Source organism: Melozone crissalis, unplaced genomic scaffold, assembly GCF_028551555.1.
Source record: "Melozone crissalis strain CALT ecotype California unplaced genomic scaffold, PUWL_Pcris_2 ptg000026l_1, whole genome shotgun sequence".
Taxonomy (NCBI): Eukaryota; Metazoa; Chordata; class Aves; order Passeriformes; family Passerellidae; genus Melozone; species Melozone crissalis.
In genome coordinates this window covers 2,352,656-2,380,424 of record NW_026535804.1, presented here as the reverse complement: position 1 = coordinate 2,380,424, position 27,769 = coordinate 2,352,656, and the positions used below count along the sequence as shown (strand labels likewise).

Genomic DNA, 27,769 nt, shown 5'->3' with positions numbered 1-27,769 from the left:
CTTGCTGCTCCTTTTGCTAGTAAATTTTTAGATATGCTTTTTATTGTTCTTTACAGAAATGGCCAGATTAAGTTCTAATTATCTTTAGCCTCTCTAATTTTCTTTCTGCATGACCTAACAACATCCTTAATCACTTCCTGAGTTACCTGCCCCTCTTTTTAAAGAAAATAAGCCTTTTTTTCCCTCAGTTCCTTTAAAATCTCCCTGTCTATTCAAGCCAGATATCTTCTACACTAGCTCATCTTTCAGCACATAGGGACAGGTTGCTCCTGTGCCTTCAAGATTTCTTTTTTCAAGTATGTTCATCTTTTTCCCAAGGTGCTCTCCAAATCAGTCTCTTCAATAAGGTGAAGTCCACTCTCAGGAAGTCCAAAGTGGAAGCTTTGTTGATGCCCCTCATTGTTTCACAGAATATTGAGAATTCTATTATTTCATGATCACTGTACCCCAGACACAGCAGGTCAAGTGTAGTCCCTCCCCTGGTAGGCTCACTCACCAGCTGTGACAAGAAGTTCTCCTCCAGACACTCTAGGAACCTCCTGGACTGCCACTTCTCTGCTGTGTTAAGTTCCAGCAGACATCTTGCAGGTTAAATGTCCCACAAGAACCAAGCACTGGTGATCCTAAAACACCCTCCAGGTGCTTGTAGAATAATACATCCCCCTCTTCATCCTGGCTGGGTGATCTGTAACAGACTCCCACCAGGCTGTTGGCCTTCCCCCTGAATCTTGCCCATAGGCACTCGACCTTATCATTAATTAATTAATCTTAGTATCCATGGTGTCAAGAGCCTCCCTAATACATAGAGCCACCCCTCCACCTCTTCACCGCCTGTCTCTTTTGAAGAGCTTGTAGCCACCTATTGCAGTCATGACAGTCATCTCATCACGTTTCCATGATGGAGACTACATCATGGCTTTCTTCCTGTACAGTGGCTTCCAGCTCCTCTTGTTTGTTATCCATGCTGCATGCACTAGTGTACCTGCACTTACTCTGCCTTACCACCCTTGGGCTTCTTTCTGGAGAGCCTGGTTTCATCCCCCTACCCCTTTAAACCTAGTTTTAAGCCCTCTCAAGCAGCCCTGCCATGGGAACATAGGTGTAAAAAGCTCAACACAACAAGAAACACACAAAGGAAGAATTTCTCCATCCCTCTAAGCTTCCTGTTTAGCCCTGCTAAACAGACACACGGCGACAGAGAGCAACTAACAGCAAGAATCAGTGCTGCAGCAGAAGGGCGGAAAATGGAGTGACTCTGTAACACCTGTCAGATCCCCAAAGATCCCTGAACACTGTGGAATTATGAGATTATTTAATTAGACAATGCCATGATGACCTGAGGTTTGCTGCTTACAAATTCGTAAGCTCAATCAATCAATCAATCAATCAAGGTACTAATTGGGAAATTTTAAGCTTAATAATGTTTCTGTATGAGCAACTCACCTGTGGGTGCTCTGGGAGTTATCATCATCCTGAGTTACTATAAAATCAAGGCAGTTTCACACTGTTTCAACTTCCAACAGGAAAGAGTTCTGAGTGGTCATACTTGGAACCAGCCTCACTTACTGAGAAGGAAGTTCCAGCATTATAATTAGTCCTACTTTGCCTCAAGGTCCTGCCTTAAGGGGGTACCCTGGGCCCAACTGTCCTTTCCAGAGGGGGAATTCTCTCCTGCTCTGCTGCCTCTCCCAGACAGTAGCACAACAGTCCTTGGGAAACAAACATCAGACTCAGAAGGCCAGTCCAGATCTCAACTTTCCCCCCAAATGACCATTCCCTATAACTTTTAGTTCCTCTCTGAGCCCTTTTGAGAACAGCTGCGCTGTTGATGCCCTCAGTTCTTGCCACCTGCACCTGAGGAGACCTGGGGGATGGGAAGAGCTTGTGTGCACAACTGGGATGAAAGGAAAAGACCAGCTCCTTTCCACCCCAACAGCAGCACCATATTCACCACTTGCTCAGGAGTGAAAGAAATAACAGAGATCTGCTTACCTGCCTTAGTCAGCAAAGACGAGCACTGATATTGGACAGGTATTTTTCTTCTTGCCAGAGAAATTTCCAGTGGCAGAAGGGAAGGAAAATGAACAGAAGAATCAGATCCTGAAGTTTAAATGTGGTATCTCTTTGCCTAAAACTCACTTTGCTGCCTGAAGGTCAAATCTTATCTGTTATATGAGAGCTCTGTGTTGGTGACATAGGCAATTAGGTGCAAATGGAGCTTCAATGTCAATGAAAGTTTTAAGATAAGCAGAGATCCAGCTCAACACCACAAAATATGCCGTTTTAGAATTAGAGCTGGATTTTACCTGTTGTCAGGTAAGAATGATTGCCACGTCTCCAATCTATAGATGAAAGGTGAACTTTGATCAGCTCCTTAAGGAAGTAAATTTGAAGATTTAAACTGAAATTAAGACTTAAACAGCCAGGGATTAACTTGGGGTGTGACTCTGTTTGAAGATCAAGGATCATTCTTCTGTAAGACTGATGATTTTGTTGACAGGTTACCTAGGGAATGAAGGTGGGGTTTTCCTGGGACTTCACGGTCACCCTTTAGAGAAATTAACTTGAAATGGGAGCAATTCTGTTTTTCTAGAGGATGACATCTGAAGTACTCTTGGATTCCCACTCAGCTTGCCCCTTAGTGTCACTTCTCACAGCTGTTTCTTCCTTCAAAGTCTGTGCCAGAAGTATTTCTCATTACCCTAGAAATTATTTGATATAGTAAAATCCTCTCTAAGTAACTTGATATCCTACTATGAGCCACCTGCCTCATGACAGAAAGATGTTTTCTGAAGGTTTCCTGGGTTATAGTGAGGCTTTTGATAGTGACCCTAACATCAGCCTTCTGGACAAGCCTTGGCTGTGAGACAAGTGGTACCATAAGTGAAGAACTGCCTGATTGCCAGGGCTCCTAGTGTTCTAGAAAACTGTCTTGGTTTGAAAGACAGGTGTCTGTTAAGGAAGATAGGAGCCTCCCTTGGAAGGGGCGTGGCTGCAGCCTCACCTCATGTGCAACTCTAGGCCCCCTATTTAAGAAGAATATGAAGTTATTTAAAGAGTGGCAACAAAGCTGATGCAAGGGTTGGAGGACAAGTCCTGTCAGAAGCTGCTATGGAAAACTGAAATCCCTTTGTTATGAATACATATTATAATATTGGCTTTTCACAAATATTAATGGATGCTACATGTATAATATTAAAGTAACTTTGCTATAAAGATGTAGGAGTTTTTTGTTATTTCTGTTGTTAACTAAACTTAGACATAGTAGTGAGATGTTAGTGAGATCCTTGTGTTAAAATGCCTGCTTGGTTGGGATAACATTCAATGAACATGTGATGGAGACCCCTGCTACTGCCAATTATCAGCACCCACCATCTGTAGAAAATATGGACCAAAGTCCAAAGTGGAGGTGGTAACAAGAACAGACCAAAACTACAGCCAAAAAATATGCATGCTCTAAAAAGGCAGATCCAAGAAGGAGCCATGGTAAGCAGTTCTTGCAACATGTAAACTAGTTTGGAGAAAATTTTAAATATTCATAATTCTTTATGAATATGCAATAAGCTGATGCAATAGGAAAGGTATGTAAAGGGCATCTTTACATAAAGACAGAAATAGCACATGTGGTCTTGGCAAAATGCCAAGCACACAGCCGTAAATCTTTGCTTTATTGTCTTTGTCTCCTATTATCCTTTATTAAACTTTTAAATTTTTAGAGGAGACTAAACCTCCTTTTTCACACATTCTCCTTAGGTGGCCTTTGCCAAGAATCTACAGAGCATCTGGGAATGTAACAGTGGGGTATTTTGAGCCACTCATTCCCAGTCAGGCTGATTCCAGTTGCTGTGATCCCACATCACTCCAGAAATACAGACATGTTCTGTCCCTCTGTAGCCTGATGGCATTGGGATACCCTGTGCCCCAGTGTCTGCTGGAGCTTTGTACTCTGGTGGGGCTGCTGTGCCAAGCCCTCAGATGCACACACTCCACAAACCCATTTGTGCGTCTCCTCCTCCTGGCTGCATGCAGGGTCTCCCTGGTTCTGATCATAGGATTGTCCATTTACTTCATGTAAAAACAGTTTAGAATGCCCTTCCACAGGATCAGGAGTAAAATCAGCACTTTCATTCTGTCTGGGAAATAGACAGCTGGAGATTGGAGAAACTGAGTGGAGGAAATGAGAGTAAGCATCTCTTCTGCTGGCTCCCAGCAGCTCGTGGGCTAAATGGCATCTGCCTTTTGTTTAATATGATAATTTAAGTCGCTGACAGATCCGTAAGGAGCCAAGAAAATTCAATGCATGTTCTGCCACCCAAGAGTGAATCTGAGAACTGGTGATCTCACCAGGTCCATGATGGTCATGACAGCCCTCATAGTTTTAGGCAAGGAACCCTAAAATTTTCAAGCTTAGGCAACTTTTCAAGTTTAGTCAAGCTCTAAACCTGAATTAAAAAATTAATTAATTAATTAATTAATTAATCCAGGAGACCAGAGTCTGAACTGCACATTCAAAGGCAGTTGCATTGTGTGGTGAAATGGAGCAGGTAGGAACAGGCTGGCAACCCTACAAAGAGCCTGAGGGTAGTGCCTAGAGACGCTCTGCAAGCTCAATGCTCAGCCTGAACCCATTTGTTCTGACAAATGTGGCCTGACAAGATGCAATAATCCCTGCTATGTCATCAGGTCGGGGGAAATTTAGGAGCATTCTCAGCCTTGCTCCTCAACCTGTCTGGGCATGCATCTGCTGAGACATGGGTGTGTCCTGATGCCCCCACTCACCCCCCCCCCCCATCCATGGACAAGACTTGGGACACTTTGGAGGCATTTTAGGGGTTAATTAGGCCAGTGCAGGGAGGGCAAAGGGACGATTTAGGGGGGCTTTCTGGTGTGTCTCTGTGTCCCCTCCTACTTGAAATCTCCCCAGTCTGTTGGTATTCCCTGTGTGAAAAACACGTTCACTCTCCTGTGAAAATTTAAAAAGTTTATAAAGGAAAACAGAAGACAATGGAGGTTAGGATCTATAAAATTAGAGGGCTTTGAGAAAATGGTAAAAAAGGCAAGCCTCAAACAGCAGATTTGTGAACATTGCTAATGCAGCAGAAAGTTTTCTAAGCTGTAGCGCGGACGTGAGAAATAGAACAATAAGCCTCTGTGATTTGCCCTTTTAGGTTGCAACAAGTTTATTTAATGTATATCTTTAGAAGGTTAATATGAATGAGTCTCTGTGCTTTGTCTCTCATAAACGAGGCATTGTGTTAGAGAATAAGTCTCTATTGTGTTAACTGCAGTTATGTGTGCTTCATATGATTGGATAGAATTATTGTCAATATGTTTTTGCTCTATGTGTGATTGGCTGAAACTTGGACTGAGATGGCTTTATGCTATGCTGTAACATTACATTTCCTTGGCATTCCATTTGAATCAGTGAGTTGTTCATGTCTCTTGTCTCCATTGTCATAACAATGTACTGAAACTGATGTTTGAAATAAACAGCTCACGGCACCGATTCGAGTGTCCCGTCCCTGGTTGTGGCTGTATATAAATTGCTGATGGCAAAATGGTGCAGAAAATAATCTCTCTAGCATCCCTCCAAAAAATTATGAACTCTTTCCATGTCGAGAAAAGCGTTCAGAATATTCGTTGTGTTCCGAGAACGTAAGAGTTCATGAAGTTTGTTTCAGGGCGAGTGCCAGCAGCGCAGAAAGAAGAGATGTGAATTTGCAGACGTTTTGTGATAAAAGAATTATGTGTTCTAAAATTGTAAATGCAAAGACAGCAGAAACTAGTTTAGAGTCTGTTTTGTCAAGTCAAAGAGCTGTAAGGGTCACTCCTGTGACTGTTTTCCCTTTTCAAGAAAGCAACCCCTCAGATTCAGTTCAAGCAGGTAAAGTGCTTTGTGATTCAAAGAGTTCTTTTTTGGTAAATTGTTCAAATAAGCCTCTGCCAGGTTTTTCTGTTGTTCGCCAGCCTTTTGAGGTACAAGATGAAATAGCAGTGAATAGAGCTCGTCCACAGGACAGGGCAGAAGAGAAGACAAATGCAGCAAGCAGCAGCCAAGAATTGAGCCAAACTAAGGGGACTGCCCAGACAGAAGTTTGAGGAAAGAGCAAGAGATTTTTGAAGGGTTTCTGAGGAGAAACAAGCTGAGATTTTAAAGAATTAGAAATCTATTTCTTTTGCTGTTGAGAGAAAAGATAAGATGTTAAATTCTCAGTCTGATGTTAGCTGTTCTCCAGCTGAATCTCCACAAGCAAAGGGACTTTGTGAAACATGCCATTGTTCTTTAGAAATTATCAGAAGTACAAACCCAAAGTCGCTTTCCCAAAGAAGTTTGAATCTTAGCTTTCCTCCTCAGTCCAAAGAACACGCCCTTTGCCCAGCCCCTTCTAGCAGAGCTTCAAAAGGAATGTGTTGTTTAGCTGAGCCCTCCTCTGTCCCTCATGGCAGAGCTCCAAAGAGAGCATGTTGTTTAGATGTCTCTGCCAAGAATTCAAGGGCGTGTTCTTCTGTCCATATTGGCAGAGTTCCCGAGAAACTTTGTTGCTACAGCAACGTCCCTGCCAAGAATTCAGACACTGGCAGAGTTCCCAAAACAGCTGCTGTCAGCTCCAGTTCTGACTTTCCATTAAAGCTGCCTAATTAGTCTCACATTAATCAAAAATTAGAAAAATATTTAGACTCAAAGAAACAACTCCTTGCATTACCTCTAAGATATAGTCGCAATGATCGTAACCCACAATACGGAAGACTTACCCACCATGACATAAAAGAATTACGTCAAGCTTTGAAAGAAAGTGAGTTATCTTCTGCCTATTTTAACAATGTGCTGAAAAGTATTTTTATTCCTATAATTTAGTCCCTGCTGACTGTCGAAATGGGGCTTCTCTAATTTTAACCAGTTCACAGTACCTACTATGAGAATTACAATAGAAAAAACTTCTTAATAAGTTAGTTGAAAAATATGCAGATACTGATTATACAGATTTAGATGTTGCTCAATTAGCAAGTGATCCACCTTACCACAGAGCAGAAAATCAAGCAGTAGACTTACGCCAGCCCGTATTAGCAAACATTAAAGATGCTCCTAAGAAAGCCTTGTTTTCAGTACAGCCAGCTAGCACAAATGTAAATTCTTATCTGCTGATTAAACAAGGTGAAGCAGAACCTTATAGTTCGTTTTTAGATAAATTAACTCAAGCAGTTGAAAGGCAATGCCCAGATGAACAAGCCCTTTCCTATATTGTTCAAAACCTTGCTTTTGTAAATGCCAGTGATGGATGTAGAAAACTTATTTTAACTTTGCCTGATCAGCCTCCAACTGTCCCACAAATGCTGACAGCTTGCAGCAGAGTCATGAACTCACAAAATCTTGCAAATTTACAAGTCAATGCTTTAAATAAAACATTGAAAAATAATTTGACACAACGAATAGATAAAATTGAAAAGCTTTTAGAGAAACAAAAAAAAAAATTAGAAAAATTCTGTTAGCACTGTGTGGTTAGACTCTGATAAAAAGCCTCATTGCTTTGCTTGTTGTAAACCTAGTCATGTGAAAAAAAGATTGTCATGTGTAGACATTCCAACCAAAACAACTTTCTACCTGTCATAAGATATGGTTGTCATGATGTATATGATTTGCTAATATCTAGTGGTACAAGTTTTGTCTTCAGTTCACAGAGGTTTCCAAGATCCAAAATTCTACACTACATGGATGATTTGTTCATCGCAGCTTCAACGCAGACAGAGATAAAGCGAACCTGTGCTACTGTTAAAACTGAAATCCAAATGCTGGACTTGACATTTCTACGACAAAGATCCAAAGATGCGACATTAACTCTTCAGAGAAGACAAGCTCATCGCTGTGTTCTGAAAAGTCCTTTCTTTTTTGCAGCTTTAAGAGAGACGATGCAAGTTTGTAGCCTCATTTTTCAGTAAGACCCTTCTGAGCCAGATCCTTTGTTGATAATAGAGTAAATTTTTCCTCCCTACAGGTTTCCAAAGACTATTTTCACAGTTTTAGAAATAGTTGCACACATTATAATTAAAGCCAGAACCAAATTGTTAACTTTAGCAAGCCAAGAATTTTCAGTTATCTATTCACCATTGAAAAAAGATTACCTTAATTGAGCAATGCAAAATTCTGACAATTTACAATATGCATTCTTAAGTCTCCCAGAAATTTGTTCTGTTCACTACCCAGCTCACAAACTATTGCAAGCAAAATTGAGTTTCAGAGAAAAACCTAAATTAAGTGAAGAACCTTTAAATGCAGTGATCCTCTTCACTGATAGCTCTAGCAAAAGTCACAAATCAGTCGTAACTTAGTTGAATCAAAAAACTAATGCTTAAAAGACCAACATTCAAATAGTGGAAAAGTCTCCTTAAATTGTTAAGCTTGCTGCTGTAGTTCAAACTTTTCAGCTTTTCCCTCAACCTTTTAATTTAATCACAAATTCTGCTTATGTTGCTATTGTAGTTAAGAGATTAGAAAAGTCTGTCACAGACATCTTTTGTGGAAAATCCTTTCTTTAGGAGTTTTCCTCTTCTGGGAAGCTGAGGCCCCAGAAAGAGAATGTAAACAATAATTATCTGCTGCTGTGGAATGCAACAGGTGCATCTGCGATTGGTCTTCTGTGAGTGTTTGGATTTACTGACCATTCACGGGAGAGTTTGTCTTTGTTTTCTGCCTGGACACAGAACTTTGTTTTAGATTCTATTCCTATGCTATTCTTAGCTGAGCAGCTTCTGAACTTGTCTCTCTATTCCTATTAGTATAGTCTTAATGTATTATATATCATAATTTAATAAATCCAACCTTCTGATCATGAAGCCAAGATTCTAGTCTATCTCTCTCACCCTGAGGAACCCTCACAAGTCATGTAACAAAAGTCAATTATAAAAGACGTTAGTAATGAAATTTTATATCATTAGCTTTCAGGTCTTTTTACAACTTTGCAATATAGAACTAATCCATATTTTGTTTCTCACATCAGAGCTCATTCTTCACTGCCTAGATTTTTAGTAGAAAGAAACGCGAAAGCAGACAAACTGAAAATGGTTATTTCAAACACTTTGCCAAACATTTTTGAACAAGCAAAATTGAGCCATGCTTTTTTCCACCAAAACACACAAGCACTTGTGCGAACGTTTCAAATCTCTAAAATCTCAAGCTAAAGCTATCATCAGTACTTGCCCTGACTGTCAGCTTGTGCAACCTCCTGTTTCTCCAAGAGCTGTCAACACACAAAGTTTGCAAAGTCTGCAGTTGTAGCAGACATCACTAAATACCCTTCCTTTAGTAAATTCAAAAATATTCATGTCCCAGTAAACACGTTCTCTAGTGCAATTTTTGCTTCTCTTCACACAGGTGAAACAAGCAATCATGCCTGTCATCATTTCCTGCAAGCTTTTGCTTCATTAATTGTACCCGAAAAAGTAAAAACTGACAATAGTCCCGCATATATATCTCAAAAATTAGCTACATTTCTAAACAAATGAAGTGTTCGTCACATCTTTAGTATTCCTTACTCTCCCATAAGCCAAGCAATTCTTGTAAAAGCACATCAAACATTGAAATGCATTTTAGATCAACAGAGAGGGGGAATTGTGGTCACACCACAGATGAGGCTGAACAAGGCTTTGTATGTTTTTAATTTTCCAAACAGTTTGGGCGCAGAACCTGATCCACCAATCTTTAAGCACTTTTCAAATAACACACAGGCAAAACTGAAAGAAAATCCTCCTGTTCTAATTAGAAACCCTGAATCTAGACAGATTGAAAGTCCTTTTTGATTAATAATGTGGGGCAAAGGGTGCTTCTATTTCCACAGGTGCTGGAATTAAGTAAGTAAGTCCCTGCCAAAAACGTCAAACCATATTGCACCTCAGAACCTGTTGACAAGCCCAGAATCGAAGAAGCAAGTACGCAGACGTGAGCTGAACAGAGGGATCCTAGGTCACGCTTGACGTTCCTTGTGCCTGACGTTCTTTGTGCATCAGTGGAACCTGCAAACTCTGATTTTGTGTTAATGTTTGTGGAGAGCTTTGTTCAAACATGGCTTATAGAAAAAGGCCATGAACACATACAGCTGGTTAAAAAGTAAAAGGCAGCTGTAAGCAGCAAGTTCTCAGGCTTTTTTCATTAACAACAATAAACACCATGTCCTTGAGTAAGTGATGAGAAAAACATGGTGGAAAACATGGAGGCCTTGAGAATGGTCAATAACAAGTCAACAACAGGATGAGCAAAACAAGTATTGGCCTCAACAAGAAACCACAGGTGTTGGCAGCAAAGGAGGGGTTGGCATGTAATCTGTGGCCAATGATGAGCTCAGGTTTTGCAATATGTATGAGCTTAATTAACACTACTGTAAAAGTGTGTTAGCTGGATCAATAAATTGAAGATCGATGCTCATCAATCGGATGGTTGTCTCCCTTCACTTTCCTCAAATGTTATTTATGAGTATGTCAATTGTATGTTAAATGTTTGTTTAACAGAGCTGATTTTTGGCAAAAGCTTAGGTTATTGTTTTTGTGGAGAACAAAATGTTAAAATTGATATATCTGTAAGGATTCTGCCAAAACTTAGCTCAAGAAAAAGATGGAGCAAATGCAAGTTGTATGTTCGTATTGGTGGATTTTAATTGTTTTTTGTTGTGCAGATTTGCCTGTGGAATAACAAAAAACAAATGTTTGGGTGACCTTAGCCAAGGCAGCCAGCTCAGATACTATATGTTTGCCTAACTTGGAACCAGAAAAACCTTTTTCAACCTGTCTGGTTGGTGTGCCAGTAAAAGAGTTGCCTTTGGTCAAAAAACCATCCAATGGTAAGCTGGGTGGAATTGACATTGGAAACAATCCCTCATTGAATTGGAATGTTTAGTCCAAAAAACTTCCAAAAGCAGCATGTGAACCTCAAGAATTAGATATCCTTGGCTCTTTGACCATGGATTTTTGCTTTACTTTAATAGCTCATGCCTTGCGAAAAGGTGATCCCCCAAAGGACAATGTTACCCCCCATTATTTTGCATATAGGAATTTGAGTTTTTGGTGTCATTTTTCAAACAGTTGAGATGTGCTTCCTGAGGCTGATCAATATCCATGGCAATTGCCAAAAGAGCAGAAGTTCATTTGTGGAAACAGAGCTTGGCAAAGCATTCCAGCACACCTTGATGATGGCCCTTGTAGCATTGGTATGCTCACTATAATTGCACCCACTGCCAAAGTAGTTATGAAAAAGAAACAAAGGAGAACGAGAGCCGTTCCTCATTATGAGGAGAACTGTCAGAGTGATTTTATGCCTTGGAAAGCTGCAGGAAAAGTTTGAGCAGGTTTGTTTTTACCCCAACTGGCTTCAGCAGTGGCATTGAAACAATTAGATCATGTTGGGTGCTGGCTGAACAAACTAACGAATGCCACATCCTCTGCAATTAGTGATATGTTAACCGATGTTGATAGTGTTAGACATGCTACACTTCAAAATAGACCAGCAATTGATTTTCTTTTACTGGCACAAGAGCATGGTTGTGAGGAATTTCAAGGATTGTGTTGTATGAATTTGTCCAATCATTCTGAATCCATTCACAGAAGCATACCAAAACTGAAAGATTTGACAGCTCAAATTAAAGAAGATGGTGGTTCCTGGCTAGATGATTTGTTTCAAGAATAGAGCTTTGCACCTTAGCTAAAGCAACTTTGCAAGATAAGTCTTTATGTATTGGGTGTTCTGATATTGATATTGATAGTAATACCCTGCATACTTCAGTGTGTGCAGCGAATGATGAACAAAGCAGTCCGAGAAGCTTTTGTCATACAAGAGAGAGAATTAGGAAGTAGAAGCACAGAGAGTGTTCAAAATCTCATGAAAATAGTAGACAAAGGTGTTGGAATGGAGGAAGGTTTTGAATTAAGACCCTAGAATCGACCGCAGTTTTTTGAACAATGACTTGTAACTATTGTCAGACGTGATTCATATTTCTTTCAAAGACTAGGCCTTCACAGCATTAAGTTGCTGTGCTGTTACATAGCAATGCTCAGGATCAGCGCAAATGGGCCTCCAGCAGACAGTAAGCAGAAATTTTACAGTAAAGCTATGAAACTCAAGTAGTAAACGACAAGAAAATGAAAGTTGCTTGTTGAGTCAACAAGAATCCTTTTCTAGGGGGCGCCTGGTTTTAGATAAATGATTTCCCATTTTTGTCACCCAGGCCCCCCCCTAGAAAAGGATTACTTACAAACATGTCGGCTGCCGACAATGAGGGGGATGATATAGTCCTCCTGATTAACACCTGGGTGTCCGGCGGCCAGGTTTTCCACAATTTTCTTTTTTATCCTTGTCTACTTTCCTCACACGAGGCACCATTTGCCGCGGCTACTATATACAAGCATGAACGGGGACGGGGCAATCCGAATCAGTGTCGTGAGCTGTTTATTTCACACATCAGTCTCAGTACATTGTTAGGACAATGGAGACAGGATGTTCACAGCTCTCTGATTCCAATGGAATGCCAAGGAAGCGTCACGTTACAGGGTAGCCTAAAGCCATCTCAGCCTAAGTTTCAGCCAATCACACATAGAGCAAAAGTATATTGACAATAATTCTATCCAATCATTGAAACACACGTAATTGTAGTTAACACAATAGGGACTTATTTTCTAACACAATGGCTCGTTTATGAGAGACTGTGAGAGTCTATCTGAAAATCTTTCATTTTTGCCTCACGATTGTCATGAAGAGAAAAGACCACTGAAAGGTTAAAAACTGTTGAGCCAGTTGGGAAAGAAAGTCTTATGCTTATTCAGTGTGTTCACAGGTGGTGTTTGCAGAACATGCCATGCTGAAATCAAAAGGGGCATGCTGCCCTTTCCGAACAATGGATCTGGACTTTCTCCCTACCTCCTGACCTGGCTGGTCTGAGCTCTGGGGTGGTTCCTCCCCTCCAAGAGAAGACCCCTCTTGCCTGCCTTCAACCACCGTGACAGACAAACAGAGATGCGAATCCCCTCATCAAGGAACCAAGACAAGACAAGAAACTCCCTTGGCACCCCCCTGGCACCCCCTTCCAGAGACTGGGACTGAACGCCCCCCAGGTCAGGGAGAGGGGGAAAAACTGCCCAGAATAAACGTACCTGCGAGCATTCGGCCATGAAAACAATGGAATAAACAACCCCCTCCTTCTGTCCCTATTCTATTCCCTCCTTGGTAAACTTAATTTCGGCCACCCTTCCCCCAATGAAAAACGGTATATTTTGGGGTGCGATCTGACCGTGCTTTGAGATCTCCCCGGGATGTGCACCAGTGAGCTTTGAGGGCTGGACCCCCGAAGGACAATGACACTTTTCGGTAGCTATAGACCGTACCTGTCCTCCTTTCCTCCCTCTTCCCTTGTCTTACCCTTTTCTTCCCCAGATTCCCTCACCAACACATATTCAGCTGTGGTTATTTCAATAAAATTGCATTTTGTTGATTTTTTACTGCAAATCCCCTGTGCCTTGTTGGTTAGCTTGCACCAAAAAATCATCCGTCACCCGTTCATTCAGGCGGACCTCGACAGAGACAAAGCACAGAGACTCATTCATACTAACCTTCTAAAGATATACATTAAATAACCTTGTTGCAACTTATAAAGGCAGATCACAGAAGCTTATTGTTCTATTTCTCACGTCTGCTCTACTGCTTAGAAAACTTTTTGCTGTATTAGCAATGTTCACAAGTCTGCTGTCTGAGGCCTGCCTTTTTAACCACTTTCTCAAAACCCTCTAATTTTATGAATCCCAACACTCATTCCCTTCTATTCATAACTAATGTATAGCCACCAGTACAATCAGGAAAAGGTGAAACTTACTGATGTCAGCAAGGGAAGGATTTGAAAGAACTATTCCCGTTAATCCTTCTGTAGACAGTAACTCTATCATTAAAATAGGAGCCCTTTTAGTAAGTATCATTTGTGGGAAATTCAGGACTTCTGGACAGCAGCCCATTAGGATTGAGCAGAAGCCATTTCTTGTTTACATGATGAACTTATACATTCTAACTCTCGGCACCTGCTAGTCAGGTATTTCTTATTGGTGCCTTTGTCGTGTCCAGGCATTCTGCATGCACCTCTCAGAAGATGTGTTTGGTTACAGTCCAGGTGCTTTGCCGCCTCCCGTTATTGAGTTCTTTCGGTCTTGGAATTTGGTTTCTCAGCTTCTCCTTCGTTATTTTACCACGGCTTATGTCTTAGTAACCTTGATGAATTCCAGAGGGCCCTGAGAAAATTCTGATAAGAACAGTTCCAAGCTGGATGGCTGGTGCACCCTGTAGTCTAAGTGATTCAGATACATTGCTACAATTCCCCCTTCTTCTCCTTCTTGCACCATCCAGACCCTTTCCACCGTATTTTCTACCAAGCGGTTCACCAATTTCATGATGCATAGAATAACACAAAGCAATATAATAATGACTGCTAGTAATAACAAAGCTCCCTTTACAATATCTTTCAACCATCCAGTTCCTTCCCATCCCTCAAAGCATTCATCCAAACCCCAGTCATTTGCAGTCAATTTATTTGTGTTATTTTGTAGTTGAGTTTCCTGTGAATGGATGCAGAATGGTCAGAGAGGTTAATACAACACATTCCTTCAAAATCCTAACACCCTTGCCCATGTGCTAACAACAATAAATTTACAGCAGCTCTATTTTGCAGTGTGCCATGTCTAATAGTATCTACATCAGTGAGCATCTCATTTTAAACAGCTGAAGTTATGTTTAGTTGTTTTAGTTGATTAAAAAGACACCTGGTGGAAGCTTTCCTACAGTTGCATTTCCACCAGCACTTCCAGGATAAGTCCAATTGTAGCAATATTTATATGATACCATGTAGAATTGAGATTAAGGATGACATGATTATTTTTGGGTCATGGGACTAGGACATTGCTCGCAGAAGTTGATTGTGGGTTTAAAAAGTGGTTAAAAACCAGGCAATAATTTCCAGGTAGTGATCCTAACAAATCTAGTTCTTGGGGCTCTACTCCGCTTTCATTCTGTGATTGTGTTATTATAGCTGCTTGGAAGCCCTCGCTGTTTGCCTTAATCCCCAACCTTTAGCATATGTCCAATTTTGTACCACTGCTGGCTATGTTACACCAGCGATCCTTTGCACTTGGTTTATTTGCTTCCACCTATTGTTTTCCTCCAACTCCTACCCATTTTGCAAAACCAGTAAAGTTACTTATTGGGATACCAATTAAACATGTGTGGAAAGGATCTCCTGGCATGGTTAAGGATAAACAAAAGAAATCCACCTCAGTAGCATTGGCCCAAATAAGACACATGTTCTCATGATGCCATCTACACCACAGATCACAAGGAACAGAAACCTCCAAAAACCTGTACAACTAATTTAAGACTATTCTTCATCCTTAACATTGGCAAAGAACCCTTCCCCTATGAAATTAGGGGAAAAAACCCAAACTGACTGCCCCTCTTGCTCTTTGTGCTCTTCTCCTATTCTGTCTCCTTTGGTTGTTCTCCTCCCACCTTTGCTTTGTTTGTTGCCATTGCTCAGGTCTAACTCCCCATGTCCCAGGAATAAATACTCCTTTTCTGCATTCAGTAGCCTTGATCTTATTCTCTCTCTCCTTTTTCTTGAGCTCTGAAGGTCGTTATGACGAGGATTCATTATGTCAGGTTTTTGTTCCACTTATGGCTAGTGAAGTAATAGAAGAGATTCTTAGTTCTAGAAAATGTTACTAATCAACACAGACTATTGCTCAGCCAAAGCTATGTTAAATTCCTGAAGCCAGAGCAAGAGAACAGTGACTTGACAGAATTAGGAAGAGTTTCTTTTTCTTTCTTTTATATAGCAAAAGTGAGAGTGCATATTAGAGTTCAGCATAGAGTAGGCGATTCAGGAAGTCTGTACTGTCTGTCTGATTACCTCAGTCAATGAAGCAAAGAAGAGGGTGATGCAGGGGGAAACTTAGGGGACTGCATCCCCTAACCACTTGAATGTCTCCATGGGAAATGCCCCATGGCCTCACCGTTTATTCCAATAAAGTTATGGGATTCCTCTGTCTCTTTCTGGGACAAAACCCTCTGGCATCAGGGATTAATTTTCCTAAGAAAATGAGCACTCCTCTGGGATCCTTTCACCATCCCATGGCAGTGAGCAGAGCTGAAGGCACCCCTCACCCAGTTTTGGTGATCAGTTCCCTTTGGTGGCAGCTGACACTGGGTAATTGGTTGGGTACCCAATAGTGTCCACTTGAGACAGATGAGTAGCGGACTAGAGGGTCCATGAAGAGTCCACAGGGAAGGACCACTGAAAATGTCAGCAGTCAATGGGATTTTTGGGGAGTAAACTTGAGAGGGCAGCCATAGAGGGTAGCATTGGTAAAGCCAGCAACAGGTCCTGGCAAAAGGGATGACGATCCCAAAGAATCCCTTAGGAGAATATTGAGGTAGTTTGCACATTCTCCCAGAGGTAAATAAAGACAATCCATGCCCAAGGAGCAGTAAGGGGAGTTGAGAAGGGGTCTCAGCAACAGGGGACAGATGGTGTTGGTATGTTGGGAAAGGATTGGTTGAAGCGGAATGTGGAGGAATATGGTTAAGGCAAGTAGTAGCAGAAGGCATTTATCATCAAAATTTGCCAGCTGATCCAGCTGCAGGTTCTTTGTATCCCCAGCTTCCAGGACAGGGAAAACAAGGAGTCAGGGTGAAGAGGTGTTCTTTATGGTGGGAAATGGCAGGACAGGCACAGAAGTGCAGGACTGTGAGCATGGGCTTGGGGCTCATGGGGAGGTGCGGGCCAGGGCTGGGGCTGTGGGGCAGCCAGGGCTGAGCTCCAGGCAGTACCTGACCCCACCACCGCTCCCCCCAGGAAGGGGCAGCATTGGCCCCCAAGCCCCACGAGGCTGCTAGACATCCTGGGCCCCATGAAGCTGCCAGACACCCCAGCTGCCTGTGGTGCTGCCAGCTGTGCCCTCTGGGTGTGCCGGCAGGGGCCACGTTTGGACACTGTAGCAGGACAGAGACTGGCTCTAGTATATGGCGTATGGCAAAGAGGGTGAGCACAAAGAGGAGGAGCAAAGAATATCTGGGAAATGCAAATTGTACATGGTAGGATTAGGATTTTCTTTTAAGGATTTGATTTGGGTCACTGGAGAAACAAATGATTTTGAGCTGTGGGAGACTGAGCACCCACAGGCAGTAGGGGGGCTGGAGGCTAAAGAAAGGGCAGAATAAAGCTCCTGTATGAACTGGTTAGAAAGATACAGCAAGTGTATGTACAACGGGATGAGGAAAAGGTGAAGGCAAAGGTGATGGCAGTGTTCTTACTGCTGTGGAGGGAGTCACTGCAGGGCCCAAGGGGGCCCCCAGGACAGAAAGGATGAGTTTGGCCACAAGGAGAGAGCAGAGGGATCCTTTCCTCAGCAGGGGAGAGCCCACCCAAAGAGCGTCTTGGAAGGAATCAGTGTACTATCTGCAAGGACACTGAAAGCAAGCTTGCCCACAGAAACTAGATCCTTGGGAGGATCAAGTCCAGCGATGAATGGAGATGGATTACTAGGTGCGTCAGAGGTTCCCATTATATCCGGGAACCCACCACACTGGAGCCCTTGATAACACTTATGGTGCGTCTGGAACGGAAGGAGGTATTTTCCTGGTAGACACAAGGGCCTCTCAATCCACTTTGAATTTTATGCCTTCAAAGGAAAAATTGTCAAGAAGTTCTTTAATTCTTCAGGGGGTAAGTGGAAAAGACATGAGGATATGTTTCTTTCAACCACAGATTAGCACATGTGGGGGTTAGGTTTGAAATGCATGAATTTCTGTTTATTCCTACTTGTAATTATAGGTCACTGGAGAGGGATTTGCTGGTTACATGGGGAATGCAAAATAACATTGTAAAAAGTGATACAGAAACTAACCCTATTGTAAGTTTGTGAAGCTCCTGCCCTAGCCCTTCTGGACATGGAAAAAGAATTTGAATTCTATGTGGATGTTAAACAGGAGCATACTAAAATAATTTTACCATGGGAACACTGGATTACAGGGCAGCCTGTTGCCTACTTTTCTAAGATATTAAATCCTGAGGCCAGGAGGCTTGCCTCATTGTCTGCAGAATTGTGCAGCTATGGCTTTAGTAGTAACTGAAGCCTGAAAATTGATGACAAGATAATGTTTTGTGAGACTTACGAAAGCCTCACATAGAATTTAAGTTTTGTGAAGCAAAAAAGCCTCTAAGTGAATGTCCAGGGCTTGGTTAATACAGTCTAAAACTTATTGAATGGAAGAGAAAGATGTAGGATTGAGAAGTGGGAAAGGCTTTAACCCAGCCTCCTGTTAAACAAGGACTTTGAACAGTCCTGGAGAGGGGCGCCAGGAAGAAACCCATGACTGCATTCACGTGATGAACCTTCAGACCTGGGCTAGGGAAAATTTAGGAGGCACCCCCTGGCCTAAGGGAGAAAATGTGTTCATTAATGAGCCTTCATGGGCAGTAGAAGGGAAGCAAGTTACAGGAGACGCTATTATTAAGGGATGGGATTTAGAAGACGGGAGGATGTTGCTGCCCACATGGTCAGGTCAGACTGCGGAGCTGTATGTGCTTGCAAGAGCCTGTGAATTAACATTCGTACTTATTCTAAGCATGCATGTGGGGTGCATAAAATAAACCTGTTTCCTCCCACACTTAGAAATGTGTGAGAGAAAACAGGTTTATTAACCTGCAGAGGAAAAAACATTAGCGCATGACAGCTTAATTACTCCTCTCTTGCAGGAAGTGAATTTACCAAAAAGGGGGGCAATTATGTCCATTAGGGGACATCAGGCAAGGTACTCAGAGGAGACAATAGGCAATTGACTGGCAGATGAAGAAACTCAGAAAGGAATATTTTTGCCAGAACTCTCCAAGACCCTCCCTTTGCTCCCAGTGACTCAATCCCTGCCAGACAAACTGTCTTTTCCACCAGAGGAGCTGGAGATAATTAAAAAGAGCAGGGCAGAGGAAAAACTGGAATAATTGGTTTACAAGAGATGGCAAACAATGGAGATCAGAAGCTTTGGCCATACAAATATTAGAACAACTCCATGAAGGGAGTCATTGGAATTCTGGAGGAATTGGCGGAAGCCTTCCTCAAGATGTATTTTGCTGTGGGTCTTTTTAGTCTGGCAAAGCAGCTGTTGAAGTTTGTTTGATTTGTGCTGAAGCCAATTAACAGGGTTACAAAGAAAGCTGCCAGAGGAGGGAGGCATTAGGCTGTATGTCCCTTCCAAAAATGCCAAGTGAGATGCTCCAAGTGGGAAGGCTTAAATATCTTCTGGTAATAGTATGTCAGCTAACAAGGTGGCCAGAAGCATTCCCAACTCCTTCAGCAACTACAGAATCACCTATTAAGGTATTTTTGGAACAAATTATCCCAAGATACAGGACTGTAGAAGCAACAGACTCAGGGGAACTCATATGAAAGATCCTTCAAAGGGTTATGGCTACTTTAGGAAAAAAATTGATCCTCCATACCCTGTGCCACCACAAGAACTTATGTCAGGTAGAAAGAAATCAAAGAGAGAAATAAAGAAACACCTTTTGAATCTGGCAATAGCCACCAAGATGCCATGAGTAGGGCTTTTGCCATTGGCTTTGGCAAGAATGAACGACAGACAAAAGAGAAAATCAGTTCTCTTCCCTTGAATTATTGTTTAGCATTCTTCACCCAAGTAATTCTCAACCTAGTGGGGTGTAGATGTAAGTGATGTATATTTAAAAGAATATGTGGCCAGGATGCTGTTTCTTGTGAAATCCCTTCAACAGGAGGCTCAGCTGGCACAGCCCCTGCCTTTGGACTTTGGCTGTTCATAACATCCAACCAGGGGACTTAGTTCTGCTTAAGGAATGGAAAGACGTACCATGGGTTGCAAAGTGGCGTGGAACTTTCCAAGTGTTACTGACCACAGAAAGAGCCATCTAGACAGCTGAACACAGATGAACCTATCACACTCTGGTCAATGTCTCTAAGGCCCCAGAGATTTGGACATCTCAGCTGGAAAAGAAGGACAGCAGGCTTTGACTGACACTCTGCAGGAGTGGTCTGGAGCAGCAGCCAGTGCGTTGACATGGAGGCAAGCCACATGTACCTAGCCACAGACTGTCTGCTGAAATAGTCTGTATGAGCATCCTTCCTTTAGAATCTATGCTCACTGGGGGCGCTACTACTTGCTGTCATTGTTTTCTTTATCTTAGGTAGTTTCTTAGGTAGTTTCTTTATCTTAGGTAGTGCATCCATTGGCCACAGGTAGTGTAGAAGAGAATGTGAAAATTAGACTAGGTCATTAGAATACACTATTAGAATATTTTCCTTACTAATTCTACTTTTCTTTTGTCAGCTAAGTTTAGGCCAGGAATGGAAGAATCCATTTCCAGCCTTAGGAGAAGAAGCAGCCAAAGTTTTTAACTTTAGCTATTGTTGGGTTTGTGGAGGGCCAGAAGGATCTGAAGAGTAGCTACGGGTGACTAGTTCAGTGGAATCTAAATAGTGGCTCAATAACCTAAGTGAGGTCCATAATGGGACAGGATTTGGGGAGAAGGAAGTCCATGGTGACTTCATTCTTCTGAATCAGGCAGTTATTGCCTAAATAGGACAGGGGGTGTCTACTTGGAAAAGCATTTGTGATTTGACTATCTTTGGGTTTAAACAACTGGGCCTGAATTCCCAATTACCCTTCTTTCAGTTGTTCCAAACATCAATCAAATGCCTGTGAAGCTCACTAATGGCAGCTGGCTGAGATGTTCCTACCATCATTACCAAAAATATTTTGAAGACTGTAAAGCAGTGGGGAGGGACAAGGGGGTTTTTTTTTGGGGGGGGAAACCCCTAAAAATAGGACCACCTATATTTAAGTTGCCTCCAAGAAAGTTCCCCAAACAGAACACATGTTGTTTGTGATTATCAGTGCAAATGTCAACACCAGAATAGAACTTGAGCCCTTTTTAGCGAGTTCTTCTCCAAATCCGAGCAAACAGATGGCAGATGTAAATGTAGCTGGCAATCCTGCAGGGGAGCTTGGAAATAAAAACATTGTAACTCTTCGAGTGGGGTAACTACTGTTGTAGCACTGCTGAGGTCAGGACATGAGCTGTCTTTTGACCCACCAGTTGATGACTGAGGGTAGGAAGGCCCCTTTGCTAACAGAACATGGGCTTTGAAAAGACACCATTGGCATTGAAGCCAACATGAGTGTCACAGCTTACCTCCAAACTGCTCAGGAATGTTATATGGGGCATATTAGACCTACCACAAGTTCAGGGAAATCACTTAGGAATCAAAATCTATGATGATTTAAGTAGTGAAAGCAATCAGTGTTAGCAGCCCTGGCTGGAGGGAGCACCCCAAAATGGGGAAAAGATGAATGGCCACTAGAGAAAATGATACCACACTATGGACCAGCCACTTGCAATGCTTATGAATTAATATGAGGTGCCAGAGTGACACCGTGCCCCGGTCACAAGAGGAGGAGATGACACTGGTCACCGGTGAGCTCTGACCCCCTTTCCTCTCGGCACGCATCACAAGTGGCCACTCCCCACTTCAGCCACCGGCAGGCAGAGGGCAGCGGTTCAGTCACAAGCTGAGGTCCCATACTGAGAGAAGCGGCCGACAAGTTGTCCTGGTTTAGGGCAAATTTGTTAAAGAATCTGCAAAGGAGGGCCCCTCCAGAAAGAAAAACCCACACGGCCCCTCCCCCTAACCGGTTCGGGAAAAAATTCCTTGGAGAGAGGTGGAAAGAACCTGTTTATTTGACTGGCCCAGCACCCCCCTAGCACAAAAAATGAACAATACCCGATGACACCACTCTGAGAAAGATGACAAAATCAGAAAGTCTCTTTTGGGGGTGGTTGCTCTGTTCTCAGTCCCTCCGGTGCTGAGGCAGCTGCTGCAGCCAAACGGTGCAAACCTTCGGTGTTCCTGGGTCCCAGTCTGGAGCAGGTTCGAGATGGTCACAGAAACAGGAGAGGAGAAACAGTCCATGAAGGGATGTGGACTGTTTAGCTAGAACTAGCTAATAAGCAGAGGCCAAAGCAGAGCAGAGGCAAGGGCAGAAAAGGGAGCAAGCAAAGCAGCAAGCTGAAGCAAGAAGTGAAAAACAGCCCTATGTACTGCTCATCTCTGTGTTCCTGATAAGAGAAACCCAAACAAAACTTCCACTCTTCAGAGCCGGTCTATAAGGCACAGAACAGATGAATGGGGATACAAACATCATAACGTCACCCCACACAAGTGTAGACCCATGCTGACAGATTGAGGCAAAGGAAAGAGGGAACGACCCCTTGCTTGCATCTCACAACTGTCATTATTACTTCCTGTGAAAAGAGTGGTACAGGTGCAGGAGCTTGAAGGGGAGACAGAAAAAGGTGATTTTTAAAGAGGGGCTGTCCCCCGGGAGGAGACAGCCTAACAACAATCAAGGGCCAGATAGGAGGAGTATAGGGGACATACATAAACATAAAACCAAGAGGGAAGGGAAGAGTGAATACCAACGAGTGAAGGGAAATATCATAACTGACAACTAACTTTCTAGATAAATGGATGTAGCAAATAATGACAGACAAGCTGCAGGGGCAGAGTTTGGAGGATGGACAGGGAAAGATCTGGAAATACCAGAACTGACATGGGGAAAGGTAGGAAATTAGATGGTAAACAACTTTAGGGAGAGACTATTAGGAAAACCGAACAGGGGTGAATAGGAACAAATAATTACAACATTTTAAATAATTTCTTAAACAAATAAAAGTCCAACACCCCACTGCCACACCAGAGAACCCATTTGTAATTTGAATAAGATATTTAGGTTACAAGCTGTGTTTGAAATAACCAACCAGTCAGCTACAGCTCTTTACCTTCTTGACGACCAATCTATTCCAATGAGGAATGCAATATTTCAGCATTGGATGATATAAAATTGTCTATTAGCAGAAGGAGGAGGAGTTTGTGGAAAATTAAATTATTCAAACTGCTGTTTGCAAAGAGATGGCAACGGAAAATAGGTCAAACAAATAACAAAGGTAGCTCATGTACCAGTCCAAAGGTGGAAAGGATGGGAATGGAACATGTTGTCATGGATACCTGGCAATCTTTGGGTTAAACGAATACTATTTCTCCTCATCTGTGCTATAGTAACTCTGTGGTAGATAGGGACAGGCGGTCGGAAGATTACGCGATGTAATGGAGAGGCAGGACCCCCTGTTCCCCTAAGATAAGAAATTACCCTAGGAATGTAGCCCCTCAAACAGTAGGGCCAGTAACTTTCCATTCCACACCCAGTAACTTTCTACCCCTGGTAACTTTCCACTCCTTACTAACCATAGATAGTAGAGGCAGACCCCCCTCTGACGTAGAGACCCCCTTAGACTATAAAACCCCACGAGAAGAGATAATAAACGCCTTTTGACCGTCCACCACATTGGTGTCTGCGTGCTCATTGGCCCGAGCGACCCTGGAGAATTGGGTCGCCATGCTGTTCCTCAGAACCAGGTCGCCTTGCCTTATATCAGAAGGCAACAACTGGTGCCGAAAACCTGGGAGCCGATCAGCGCCTGGGGAACGGGGATTTGCCTGGACAGAGGATGGCGGCTGCACAGCTGGCCTAGTGCAGCGGGAGGGACGCCTCCGGAGCAGCGACGAGCATGGACGCTATCACAAAGGTCGTAACAGAAATGCATGCACAATGGGGTATAGAATGTAAACTTAGGGACTTAACTCTCGCATTGCCGAGACTGATTAAGCTTGGGGCTATAGAAAGCCCTGTGGATATCCTACATCCGGGGGTGTGGGGTAATTGTACAAAAGCTCTGGCGGAGGACACTATGTCTTCGGGTTCAGGGAAAGCCCTAAAATCGTGGGGCAGAGTTGTCCAGGCTCTGCAAAAAGCTCGACAAGAGCAAGAAACCTGGAAAGCCACGCCAACTTGTTTATTAGCCACGCCGCAGCTCGGGGTGGGCGCGGCGAGACAGACTGCGGAGGGTCTTGATCCGGGCGGGTGCGCGGAGGCGCAATCGCTGGAACCCCCTCAGCGAGCGGACTCACCATCGGAGGGGGGGAACACGCGCGGGCGTTCTGGCAGGGGCTCGCGGAGGAGGCGCGGAACGCGGCGGGATTGTCAGACCCCATAGGCATCGGTGAAAACTTGCCCTCACCATATGTGTTTGAAAATGGCACCGAGCTGCATGGCAAGGGCGGAAAGGAGAAGGCGGGGGGCGGAAATGCAGTCAGCCTGATTAACAACGCATGCGCGGGCGAGCGGGGAGAAGGGGCGTCCCCTGCGGTGGAGCGTAAGACCAATCAGAGCGCTCTATTCAAATTAGGTCCTTATAGGGCAAGGACCTCCCCCAGCAGGAGGCAGGGGAACCCCAGGGGGAGGGAACGGCCCAACCCCCGCAGGAAGGGGCGGGGTCGGAGCCCGAGAAAAAGGCAGAGCAGCCCGGAAGTGTCCAGTCAGTCGACTTCCGGCTCGGACTCTGACTCGAGCTGGGACGGGCTCGAGAGGGAATCGGAGGATTCCAATTTGGATTCTAGCTTTAACAGAGAGAGAGCAGCGGCATGTAAGTTCACTAATTACAGTGCTCCCGCGTGGGGGAAGGGGTTATCAGAGAAAGACCGGACCCCGCTTACAAACTGGCGGAAAATAAAGATGGCTTGCGCCGAGTGGGCCCTGTCTGCGACACTGGTATTCCCAGTCTGCGTGGTGGGGGCAGGCGGAAACCAAAGGACCTATTCCCCAGTCAATCCAAAGGATGTCCAGGCAATTGTTAAAGCGATTGCAGACAAGGGAATTAATTCTGCCATGGTTTCCACACTCATTGACGGCCTTTTTGGTGGGGATGACATGATTCCCTTTGATATTAATCAGACGTGTAGAATGATTTTTGATGGGGCAGGGACGATAGTTTTTAAACAAGAGTGGGAAGACAATTGCATGAAGCAGCTAGCCTTGGTAACGGGGGCAGACCACCCACTGCATGGCTCCAGCATACAGAGGTTAATGGGTACAGACCCCACAATGATCACTCCCCAGGTGCAGGCCAAGGGTCTGCGGGCCCATGAGGTTATGACAACAACCCGTGCTGCCCGAGAAGCCATCCGTGATGCTTCTAAAGTAGTAGCCAAACCCTCCCCATGGTCCTCCATAAAACAGAGTGAGAGTGAGAGCTTCACTCAGTTTGTGGACAGGCTTCAGGCCGCATTAGATTTGTCTGCTTTACCCTCAGAGGCTAAGGGTCCGGTGCTGGCAGAGTGCCTACGCCAGCAATGCAACTCAGCCACCAAGGACATTTTAAGATCACTGCCGCAGGGGTCTAATATAGCAGCCATGATCAGACACGTTGCAGAGGAGGAACATCTAGCTCCCATCCAAGCAGCAGTTCACACTGCAATAACCAGCGTGATGGTGTGCCTTAAGTGTGGCCAGGCAGGCCACTTGGCAGTAAACTGCCCCCAGCCAAGACGCCTATCAGCAGCTGCTCCACCACGCCAAGGGGGACTTAGGGGACCATGCTGGGCATGTGGAAGGAAGGGGCATTTAGCTAAGGAATGCAGATCCAGGCCTCAGGGAAACGGGAGAGGGAGGGGGCAGCCGGGCCGTATCCAGCCTCCTCCCACCTGGAGCATGCAGCGGCCCAGCTACAGCAACCCCCAGTGGGGCAGGGGACCCTCATACCCCATGCCCCCACAGGGAGTAGTCAATTTCGCATCCCTGCCTACAGTGCAATGGCAGAGCTATGCAGCACTGCCAGTAACACCTTCACACCCCCCACCACCACAAGCCGCACCAGTGTCACAGGACCAGCAGGGGACGCCCCAGAGCGGGATCCCTGGGTGGCCTTGTGTCCTGGCCATGAGAATAGGAAAGGAACCCCTGATGGTGTGGGGGACATGCCGCCTTTACGGCAGTCAGGATCCCCACGTCATAGGGTTTCAGTTCTGGGCGGACACGGGATCAGACTGCACGATTTTTCCCCAAGCATATTGGCTCGGACATTGGCAATTCAAAGAAGTCCCTCCAGTGAACGGAGTAGGAGGGCAGTCCCGGGCATGGAAAAGCACCCAGCTGGTGCCTATAACACTTCACACGAAAAAGGGACCAGAACAGACAGTGGCGATCTATCCCTATATCCTGCAAAATTCTCCATCCCTTTTAGGAAGGGACGTCCTTTCCATGCTAGGATTCCGGATTACAAATTTATCCTGAGGGCCACTGCCGTACACCCTCTGCTGCCAATCAAATTGACTTGGAAATCATCAGACCCCATATGGGTCGAGCAGTGGCCCCTGACAGAGCCTTGAGCGGCAGCCTTGCTGGAACTGGTCAACCGCGAACTGCAAAAGGGTTACATAGAACCCTCCACCAGCCTGTGGAACACCCCTGTATTCGTGATCCCCAAAAGGTCCGGAGAAGGCTATCGTCTCGTCCACGACCTGAGAGAAGTGAACAAGACGATCCGACCCATGGATCCAGTCCAGACACTGCTACCCACGAACTCAGCCATCCCCGAAGGGCAGCCGTGCGCAGTACTGGATATCAAGGACTGTTTCTTTTCAATACCTCTGCACCCTGAGGACAGAGAACGATTCGCCTTTTCCATGGTGTTTCGAAACGGCAAGCGGCCCAACCTCTGCTTCCAATGGCGAGTATTGCCACAGGGCCTTGTTGACAGCCCCACTATATGCCAAATCACCGTGGACAAAGCACTGATGCCAGTCCGACACTCCTATCCCACCACAACCATCATTCAGTACGTGGATGACGTCCTAGTCGCAGCACCATCGGCAAGCCAAGTAGATCACCTGGCGTCCACAATCACGGAGACCCCTCAGGCCAACGGCTTCGAGATCGCGAGTGCAAAGATCGAGAGAGGATCCTGCATGACCTTCCTGGGAGTAGGGATCACAAGCTCCCACGTGACACCCCCTGAGGCGAAGGTCAGTCGAGACATAAGGACGCTCCACGACATGCAATGCCTGGTGGGATCGCTACAGTGGCTTCGCAACATCGTCCTGATTCCTCCCAAGGTCATGGACCCTCTATATGACCTCCTGAAAGGAAAGCACCCCTGGGAACCCAAGGAGCTGACGCCACAAGCCACAAGCTCCCTCGACTTCATCGAAAGCCAGATGTCCACTGGCACACTTGCCAGGTGGAATCCAGCCGTGCCCCTGGACCTATACGTCCACTTTACACTGAAGGGGGGAGTAGAAGCACTGGCCCAAGGACCTTGCAAAAAGGCCCGACCAATCCAATGGGTGGTCCTCGGAAGACCTGCTTGTGCATTCTCCCCGGGAATCGAATGCATCGCTAACTTCATCAAGAAAGGCAGGAAACTCGCCTTGAAACACCTAGGGACAGAGCCGACAAGCATCCACCTTCCGTTCCGCAAGCAACCGACCACGGAGTCAGCCACAATATCGGAGTACCTAGCCCTTGCTCTCACCGGCTTCGGAGGAGAAATCTCCTATTCTGCCAGACCACCCTGGACTCAGCTGCTGACCGTAGTCGACATGGACATGCCACCAAGGGTCATGGACCGACCGCAGCTGGGACCAACGGTCTTCACAGATGCTTCCTCCACGACTTCGACCGCAACAGCAGTGTGGCAGGCAGGAGAACAATGGCATTGCGTCAAAGCATGTGACCCCACACTGTCAGTGCAACAACTGGAGGCAGCAGCAGTGGTCTTGGCGTGCGGACTCTTCCAAGAAGAACACTTCAACATAGTAATGGACTCTATAT

General features: G+C 44.6%; 1 pseudogene; it reads right to left on the bottom strand.

Moving 5' to 3' along the window:
- The window catches only part of LOC128938386 (E3 ubiquitin-protein ligase TRIM58-like), a 44,009-nt pseudogene extending 19,850 nt beyond the window's left edge, over positions 1-24,159 (bottom strand).
- Between the last annotated feature and the right edge of the window lie 3,610 nt (positions 24,160-27,769).